Source organism: Paroedura picta, chromosome 5 (genome assembly GCF_049243985.1).
Source record: "Paroedura picta isolate Pp20150507F chromosome 5, Ppicta_v3.0, whole genome shotgun sequence".
NCBI classification, from domain to species: domain Eukaryota; kingdom Metazoa; phylum Chordata; class Lepidosauria; order Squamata; family Gekkonidae; genus Paroedura; species Paroedura picta.
In genome coordinates, this window is record NC_135373.1 from 103,537,543 (window position 1) to 103,546,947 (window position 9,405).

Sequence of the window (9,405 nt, forward strand, 5' to 3'; positions counted from 1 at the left end):
CATGAGAAGGAAGGACTCCCTGGAGAAGAGCCTAATGCTGGGAGCGATCGAGGGCAAAAGAAGAAGGGGACGACAGAGAATGAGGTGGCTGGATGGAGTAACTGAAGCAGTAGGTGCAAACTTAAATGGATTCCGGGGAATGGTAGAGGACAGGAAGGCCTAGAGGATCATTGTCCATGGGGTCGCGATGGGTCGGACACGACTTCGCACATAACAACAACAATCTTGCTCACTCTGCCATTCCAAACAATGGCTTGGCTACCAATTTAACACTGAAATGCACTTTTTGCTTCCCCCCTCTCCAGCCAAGGAGAAGGTGGTGATACAATATGGCTTTTAACTAATTTAACTGGATTGATTTTTAAATGTTTTAATGCATTTATATGTATTCCAATGTTATGTATGTTATAGAATCCTGTGAGCTGCCCTGAGCGTTTGAGAAAGGATGGCATGTTGTTGTTATGTGTGAAGTCGTGTCCGACCCATCCAGGGAGTCCTTCCTTCTCATGAGGTGGCCAAAGTATTTGAGTTTCATCTTCAGGATCTGGCCTTCTAAAGAGCAGTCAGGGTTGATCTCCTCTAGGACTGACCGGTTTGTTCGCCTTGCAGTCCAAGGGACTCGCAAGAGTCTTCTCCAGCACCAGAGTTCAAAAGCCTCAATTCTTTGACGCTCGGCCTTCCTTATGGTCCAACTTTCGCAGCCATACATTGCAACTGGGAAGACCATAGCCTTGACTAAACGCACTTTTGTTGGCAGAGTGATGTCTCTGCTTTTTAGGATGCTGTCTAGATTTGCCATAGCTTTCCTCCCCAGGAGCAAGCGTCTTTTAATTTCTTTGCTGCAGTCCCCATCTGCAGTGATCTTGGAGCCCAGGAAAATAAAATCTGTCACTACCTCCATTTCTTCCCCATCTATTTGCCAGGAATTGAGAGGGCCGGATGCCATGATCTTTGTTTTCTTGATGTTGAGTTTTAAGCCAACTTTTGCACTCTCCTCCTTCACTCACATCAACAGGCTCTTTAGTTCCTCTTCACTTTCTGCCATTAGAGTGGTATCATCTGCATATCTGAGGTTGTTGATATTTCTCCCTGCAATCTTGATCCCAATTTGTGACTCCTCTAATCCCGCATTCCTCATGATGTGCTCTGCATACAAGTTAAATAGGCAAGGTGACAGTATACAGCCTTGCCGAACTCCTTTCTCAATTTTGAACCAGTCAGTGATTCCATGTTCAGTTCTCACTGTTGCTTCTTGACCTGCATATACATTTCTCAAGAGACAAATAAGATGCTCTGGTATTCCCATCTCTTTAAGAACTTGCCACAATTTGTTGTGCTCCACACAATCAAAGGCTTTAGCATAGTCAATGAAGCAGAAGTAGACGTTCTTCTGGTACTCCCTAGCTTTCTCCATGATCCAGCGTATGTTGGTAATTTGATCTCTAGTTCCTCTGCCTCTTCGAAATCCTGCCTGTACTTCTGGAAGTTCTCGGTCCACATATTGCTGGAGCCTAGCTTGTAGGATTTTGAGCATAACTTTGCTAGCATGAGAAATTAGTGCAATGGTGCGGTAGTTTGAACATTCTTTGGCATTGCCCTTCTTTCGGATTGGAATGTAAACTGACCTTTTCCAATCCTGTGGCCATTGTTGAGTTTTCCAAATTTGCTGGCATATTGAGTGTAGCACTTTTACTGCATCGTCCTTTAAGATTTTGAATAGTTCAACTGGAATGCTGTCACCACCACTAGCTTTATTGTTGCTCAGACTTCCTAAGGCCCATTTGACTTCACATTCCAGGATGTCTGGCTCCAGGTCAGCAACTACCCCACTGTGGTCTTCAGGGATGTTAAGCTCGCTCTTGTATAGTTGTTCTGTATAATTTTGCCACCTTTGTTTAATCTCTTCTGCTTCTGTGAGGTCCCTACCATTTTGGTCCCTTATCATACCCAACTTTGCATGAAACGTTCTCTTCATATCTCCAATTTTCTTGAAAAGATCTCTGGTCCTCCCCATTCTATTGTTTTCTTCTATTTGTTTGCATTGTTCATTTAAGAAGGCATTCTTATCTCTTCTAGCTTTTCTCTGGAATTCTGCATTCAATTGGGTGTATCTTTCTCTTTCTCCCTTGCCTTTCACTTCCCTTCTCTCCTTAGCTATTTGTAAAGTTTCCTCAGACAGCCATTTTGATTTCTTGCATTTCTTTTTCTTTGGGATGGTTTTAGTTGCTACCTCTTGTACAATGTTGCGAACCTCCGTCCATAGTTCTTCAGGCACTCTGTCTATCAGATCTAATTCCTTAAATCTATTTGTCACCTCTACTGTGTATTCGTCGGGGATATGATTTAGTTCATACTTGAGTGGCCTAGTGCTTTTCCCTACTTTCTTCAATTTAAGCCTAAATTTTGCAACAAGAAGCTCATGATCTGAACCACAATCAGCTCCTGGTCTTGTTTTTATTGACTGTATAGAACTTTTCCATCTTTGGCTGCAGAGCACATAGTCAATCTGATTTCTGTGTTGACCGTCTGGTGATGTCCATGTGTAGAGTCGTCTCTTGGGTTCTCTCTTGGGTTGTTGGAAAAAAAGGATGGCATACAAATCTGAAAACAAACACACACACACACATATAAAAACAGTTTTCCAGATTTGGAACATATATTTTCACCTGCCACCATTGTCTTTTGAGTATTAGAATTTTGCTTATTTTGCTTCACACATACCTTCCTTTCTTCCCTGTGATGAATCAAGGTGGCTTAGGATACTATCCCCTTTTTCCATTTCACCTTCAGGTGTGACTGGCCTCAACTTAGATCACCCAGGAAGCTTTCATGGCAGAATTGGGATTCAAACCTAGGGGAATCTCCGGACATTAACTAAAATAGCATCATGCCTGCAGAATGGCAAAGCGCAAAATTATATTACGCCTCCCAGGCCCTCTTTGTCTTTTTTCTTGTCTCACCTTTGCCATCTTTTCATGCATGTTACCCTCCTCAACTGCAGCTGGAAGAGGTGGAAGAAAGCAATGTGCCTTATACTCATCGTGCTTCTACCTGTCAATCAATCCAGGCAACCAATCCACTTCCTCCATATTTTGAAGCAGTTTAAAGGTCCGGTGATGCCCGTATGTAAGGACGTAGTAAGCTGTCAGCTGGCCAGGTGCTGGTTATGAGCGACCATGTGAAGGAGCTAGAATATAACGCCTACATTTGACTGGCATGATGCTGCATTTAATGGGTGTGGGAATCCCCTTGATCTCCCTGGTCCTTGTCTGACATGTGAACCACTACACCATTCTGGCTGGAATGAAACATTCCTACGATGCATTGCACTGTCTAAAAGGGGTGACATGTCGTATGACAGGCCGATGAGAAAGTATCATCTACTTCATGACTCACCAAATGGTGTGGCAGACTTCTTGTGCTGTGTTACCATTATGTTGGCATCTATTTTTCCCCCCTTCAGCAGTTTGGAGCTCCCATCCAGGCAGTGATCACGTTCACACCTTCTTTGCTATCCTTGCTACGTGATTAGATATATTCTCAGACCATTCACTGGGATTGAAAGGGCATTTCTCCTGTTTATATGTTGGAAGTGTTTTTCTTTAGATGCAAATTGCACCACAACAGGGCAAACCTGAAAATCAGCTTTATGTTTTCCTTCCATCTGCAGGGAACAATCCCAAGTGACAAAGGAAGGGATGACTCAGCAAAAAAAAACCCTTGCACAATGACACAGCAAAATGCAGCACCAAAAGGAACTGCTGATTCAGGAAGTTTGCTCTGCATAACAGGAAAAAGCAACAGATTGTCAGGAAGTGGCCAGTTCTTTGAGAAAGGAGTTGGCGGGCACCCCAATCAGTGTAAAATAAAATGGGCAGAGATTAACAATTCTCCAGAGTGACTTTTGTAGTTAGGAAGAAAGCAAAAGGGCTTTCCTCAGTGCTTCAATAATTAAGCTATGTCTGTTTGCAAACTCCCAGTGAATACCATGGGCCAGATGCCAGCAGTCGTTTAACTATTTACAGCCATATAAACATACAACATAACTTTCATCTCCCCACCCCCCAAAAAAGCGCCTCTCGCCACATCAGGCTGCCGGCCAAGGGAGCCCCCGGCAGCCGTGCTCCGCCCGACTGCCGGGGGCTCCCTAACCTAGCGCCCGCTGTATTAGTTGCAGCGGGCTTGATTACTAGTTTTTATGATAAATCTGACTTGTTTGCCTTACTAATTGCAGAGCAGTTCTTGTGATGAACATTGTGTACTCCTTTTGCCTCCTGCATGTTTATTAAGGATATCTAAGCAGCGTTAACTACAAGGTACCCAATGCATCTCACAGCTGTATTCATACGATTTATACCCTGCCCTTCTACTCTGAAAGGGTTTGGGTCCATTTATGTAACGACTGTAGTTTCCAAACTGGAAATAAGTCACAGCTAACACTTGCCGATGCTGCTGGCACAGCAAATAGATTGCACTATCAGGTTGTTTCCACATCATCTTCTTCTTACATTGCTCGAGGAGACTAAGAGACAGATTGTCTCGCAGATTTAAAAAAGCTGGAGTTCCACAGCCCTCTGCCCTGAATGCCATTGTTGTGTATGTAGACCTGCCGTGGACCTGAGCTTGAGGCCCAAGCAGGATGGTAAGTCTGCAATCTCGAGATTCACGACTGGCCAATGTGCGGCTGGATCCCGAGTGCTGGATCAGATCAATTCATAGTGAAACTCACCAATAGTGCTCACTGGCAGGAATTGTTCTCGCTTGTATATATGATGGCATTTGCAGGGGGTTTCTCAGTTCAGTTTTGGTTCTCTATACCTTAAAGCTGGGATCAATGAACTTGCAGGGTCCATGCCTCCTTAACCCACAGATTTAATGGTCATCATGCTGCCTTGCGTTGTCCATATTTGTCTTTGGAGAGGGTAGAGCATGAGCTTTGCATGCAGAAGCTCCCAATTTTAATCCCAGGCATGGCCGACTGCAAGTTTGCAAAGCAGTCGCCGTTGCAAAATAGTCACCGTTGCAAAATGGCTTGCTCTGCCTGAGGCCCTGCAGAGCCATTGCAAGTCCATGCAGAGCTCAGCAGACCAATAGTGTGATTTGGCATGAGGTTGCTGGACCGGTTCACTTCTGTGTACAACCATGATGGCCCGCTGATGGACCTTATTGGCCTGCACTTCAGCAAGCTTTCCCCTTCAGACCACCACAGCTGACCTACTTGATGCTCTTCCCATGGTCCACCATTTTTCCTGGTGCTGCTGACCTTGTACGGTACGTTTGGCTTGCAGATAGCATTCTCTGAGTTGATCATTCAACTGATCATGTCATACCCTGGAGAGAACCAGTGTGGTGTAGTGGCCAAAGTGTCAGACTAGGATCTGGGACACCCTAGTTCAAATGCCCATACTGCCGTGGAAATTTACTAGGTTAGTTGGGCAGACACACACTGTCAGCCTAACCTACTCCACAGGGCTGTTGTAATAATAAAATGGAGAAGAGAAAAGTGATATAAGTCAGTTTGGGTCTCCGTTGGAGAGAAAGGCAGTGAACAGTGAAATAAATGCTTTAGCTGTGTTGGAAAAGGCTATAGCGCAGAAAGAAGAACCAGAGAAGACCTTGCAAGGAGCAGCAAGGAGACAGACAGGATACTGGGGCCAGCTCCTTCTTTACTGTTAAGTATCATTCCTGGTCTGTCTCCAGATTGCTACTTTCAGGGCAATTTCTTAAATAAAATGAATAAAATAGAAGTGCCACTTTCAGACTTATCTTCTCTCTCAGCTAGAGAGGTAATTAGGAATTTATCTTTGGCTCTCCTCTTTCCTAGCAAGTATGTTAATTGCTAAGCAAACCTTTATCTACTCTTTAATCAAGCTGTGCACCATTGTTGCATGAGTTACTCTGATAACAAGCTGAACCACACCAACTAAACTTTCCCAATAGAGAAATACCTGTGTTAATCTAGTCACATCAAATTATTGTTATTATTATTGGATTTCCCTGGAAGTGTGGCATTTGTTGTTTACCCCACTACTCCTATGAGGGCTCAGAATTTGCCATTACACATCATCGTCAGAATTGTCTTCCTATGAGAAAAATAATGCACTGGCAATGACATGGAAATCTGTGATGAATTTTCCCTGACAATTGTTTAAGGTTAGAAGGCAGCAGTAATGCATCTCACATATCTGGATCAAGACCACGAAGTATCATCTGGGAGACAGTGCAGGGTAAGGGAGACTAGTTCCTCTAAAGAGCCTAATTCCATGACCCAGAGGGCGACCCCTTTCCTTTCATGTTTGGTGGGTGGGGGAAAGGGAAGAGGATATGATTTTGGCTTGCCATGAGAGCTGAGCAAATTTCATTCCTGGGGCATTAACTGCCCCTCAGGGATCTAGGCAAGTTGGGTGAGTCCTTGCCCCGTGTACATGTACTCTTTCCCAAATTAATGAGATTCTTTGCAAACAGATGTTGCTTCCTTGCCTCATGCTACAGCAGAACAAGACATGCTGATTCATTTGGCTGTCAATTCACTGATGGACTTTGGAAGTTCTGACTCAGAAGTAAGGTAAAGGTAAAGGTATCCCCTGTGCAAGCACCGAGTCATGTCTGACCCTTGGGGTGATGCCCTCCAGCGTTTTCATGGCAGACTCAATACGGGGTGGTTTGCCAGTGCCTTCCCCAGTCATTACCGTTTACCCCCCAGCAAGCTGGGTACTCATTTTACCGACCTCGGAAGGATGAAAGGCTGAGTCAACCTTGAGCCGGCTGCTGGGATTGAACTCCCAACCTCATGGGCAAAGCTTTCAGGCGGCTGCCTTACCACTCTGCGCCACAAGAGGCTCTTGACTCAGAAGTACAAACAGTCTAAACAAGCTGTGAAGGCACATGGTTCTGGCATCACAAAGGCACAAGGTTTAAGATCAGGTTCTGGGTAGCAAATCAATATGTCACTAGCTTGGAACTCTCAAAGGGAAGAGCAGCAATGCTCTCGAAAGCTGCCCCCAGGAAGGTGCTCTGAAGAAATGGCAGACTCTTGAGGGCCCTGGGTTCCTTCAGACATGGAGCTGAAAAATGGCCAAGAAAACCCAAGGAGTCAGATGGGAGTCCACAACCCTATAATATGTAAGAGCTTCTTGTAATATGTAAACTTGTCTCTTGGAGGAGAGAAGAGCTGTAGCTTTCAGTGGGGTAAACAACAAATGCCACACTTCCAGGGACAGGCGCATTGCCCTCCAGTTAATATCCCAGCGATTCTTATTTAGATGACTCTTCCTTTCCGCCTACAGCCAAAACAGGATTGCTGAAGAGCAATTCTAAATGCTGCTGTCATTGTATTTAATCCTCATAAGCCGCTTTGAATTATTATTATTTTTTTAACATTGAAAGGCTGGGAGGATGTGTCTATCCCAAACACATAATAGATAAGATACCTTATCTTCCTAACACCAATTGGCCAGAACTTAATTACTATCAGTGCTGATGACTGGTATTATTACTGTTTACATTTTATACTATTTTTACCTATTGTTTTATCCTGTAACCAATGTTGAATCTGCTGTACACCACCCTAAGACGGCAAGTCTGAGAAATCAATTTATTTATTTATAAAACTAATATTAATATTATTAATATTCATTAGTTTTATAAAGTTCGAAATGTTTGATTTTTAAGGGTTTTAATGGTTGATCATTTATCAAATAGTAGATGAACCCACAAGAGGTTCAGCCATAGTGGACTTAATACTGACCAACAGGCAAGAGTTGGTGGATGAGGTGAAGGAGGTGGGGACCCTAGGGGGAAGTGACCATGTCCTCATAGAATTCCTTTTGAGATGGGGAGCCAAGGAAACTTGTAGCCAGACACGGATGTTGGATTTTCGTAGGGCAAACTTTAATAAACTCAGAGACATGATGAGTGTCATACCATGGACGAGAATGCTGGAAGGGAAGGGAGCATGTGAAGGGTGGACGCTACTCAAACAAGAGCTATTGCATGCTCAATCAATGACTATCCCAGAAAGACGAAAACACTGCAGGAACTCTAAGAAGCCTATTTGGATGAACAGAGAACTTCAAGAGGAACTAAGAAAGAAAAGGAAAATGTTCAGGAAATGGAGGGAAGGACAGAGCTCTAAAGAAGAGTACCTACAGGTTACTAGGCACTGTAGATCAATCATCAGAAAGGCCAAAGCTGAGAGTGAGCTAAGATTGGCCAGGGAAGCCCATTGTAACAAGAAAAGATTTTTCAGTTATGTGAGGAGCAAACGTAAAGTAAAGGAGGCAATAGGCCCACTGTTGGGTGCGGATGGACAAACTCTAACGAAAGATGCAGAGAAAGCAGAAAGGCTTAGTGCCTATTTTACATCTGTTTTTTCCCACAGGTCAAAGTGTTTAGGCACATCTAGAGCTGGCCGTAGACAGTGTCTGGGTGGCAGTTTAACATGGATAGAGAGGTTGTCGAGAGGCATTTAGCTGCACTGGATGAGTTCAAATCCCCTGGTCCGGATGAAATGCACCCGAGAGTACTCAAAGAACTTTCCAGAGAACTTGCACAGCCCTTGTCCATCATCTTCGGAACCTCTTTAAGGACTGGAGATGTCCCGGAGGACTGGAAGAGAGCAAACGTTATTCCGATCTTCAAAAAAGGGAGGAAGGATGACCCGGGAAACAGACCAGTGAGTCTGACCTCTGTTGTGGGGAAGATAATGGAGCAGATATTAAAGGGAGCGATCTGCAAACATCTGGAGGACAATTTGGTGATCCAAGGAAGTCAGCATGGATTTGTCTCCAACAGGTCCTGCCAGACCAACCTGGTTTCCTTTTTTGACCAAGTAACAGGTTTGCTGGATCATGGAAATTCGGTTGATGTCGTTTACTTGGATTTTAGTAAAGCTTTTGACAAGGTTCCCCATGATGTTCTGATGGATAAGTTGAAGGACTGCAATCTGGATTTTCAGATAGTTAAGTGGATAGGGAATTGGTTAGAGAACCGCACTCAAAGAGTTGTTGTCAATGGTGTTTCATCAGACTGGAGAGAGGTGAGTAGCAGGGTACCTCAGGGCTCGGTGCTCGGCCCGGTACTTTTTAACATATTTATTAATGATCTAGATGAGGGGATGGAGGGACTACTCATCAAGTTTGCAGATGACACCAAGTTGGGAGGACTGGCAAATACTCCAGAAGATAGAGACAGAGTTCAACAAGATCTGAACACAATGGAAAAATGGGCAAATGAGAACAAGATGGAATTTAATAAAGATAAATGTAAAGTTCTGCATCTGGGTCAGAAAAATGAAAAGCATGCCTACTGGATGGGGGATACGCTTCTAGGTAACACTGTGTGTGAACAAGACCTTGGGGTACTTGTGGACTGTAAACTAAACATGAGCAGGCAGTGTGATGCAGT